Here is an 843-nt window from a genome sequence, read left to right as displayed (position 1 = left end):
GATCTCACGGTTAGTGGGTTTGAGCCCCGTGTTGGGCTCTGTGCTGACAGCTCAGAGCCTGGAGAGTGCTTCAGGTTCTGTCTCCCTCTTTCTCTCTCTGCTCCTCCCCTACTCCCGCTCTGCCTCTGTCTCTGTCTCTGTCTCTCTCTTTCTCAAAAATAAACATTAAAAAAATTTTTAAAAACGTTTTCTTAAACAAAAGTCGTCTTTACTGCCAGTTCAGTTGGATTTACAAACATGGCTTGACCGGGGCCTAGTAAAAGAGAATTTAAATTCTTTTTTTTTTTTTACTATTAAAAAAGTTCAATATGAAAATGCACGACCTGATTTTTATATTGTAGTAAAACAGGTGCTATGGAGTGGACATGTGGAAGCAGTTGGTTTCTTCTGGTGAAAACATCCATTGTTTATACTCGTTCCAAGGCTTCTAACATGATGATACTATTTCCTCAAATTACCACCATTCCAGTGTTGTTCTGTTGCCCACTAGTTGCCATCTCCACACATTCATCTATTAAAAAATTTATAAAGGGATCGAACCGCCGCAATATTCCCTGGACATGTCTGCCACCGTTTAATTTCAATGATAATTTCTTGTCCATAAATTTTTTCAACTTGGGCGGGTGAGCTTTGCTCATGATGTCTACTCTGTGAGCTCAAAGAATTTAAATTCTTACAATAGTTTTATTAATGACTGCAGTCCCCTATTGATGAATGCTTGGGATGTTTTTAGTCCTTTGGTATTACAAACAGTGCCATAATGAAGAGACATTTCATGCATATGCAGATAATTATGTAGGATAAATTCCAATCATTATATTTGTAACTGGTAGATATTGCCAA

At 38.0% G+C, this 843-nt stretch overlaps 1 pseudogene; it reads right to left on the bottom strand.

Moving 5' to 3' along the window:
- Positions 1-408: 408 nt before the first annotated feature.
- On the bottom strand, positions 409-638 carry LOC115283670 (annotated as a pseudogene).
- Positions 639-843: the final 205 nt, after the last annotated feature.

The sequence above is a fragment of the Suricata suricatta genome, chromosome X, assembly GCF_006229205.1.
Source record: "Suricata suricatta isolate VVHF042 chromosome X, meerkat_22Aug2017_6uvM2_HiC, whole genome shotgun sequence".
NCBI lineage: Eukaryota > Metazoa > Chordata > Mammalia > Carnivora > Herpestidae > Suricata > Suricata suricatta.
Note: the sequence above shows the minus strand (reverse complement) of the source record. Positions and strands in the feature narration are given on the sequence as shown.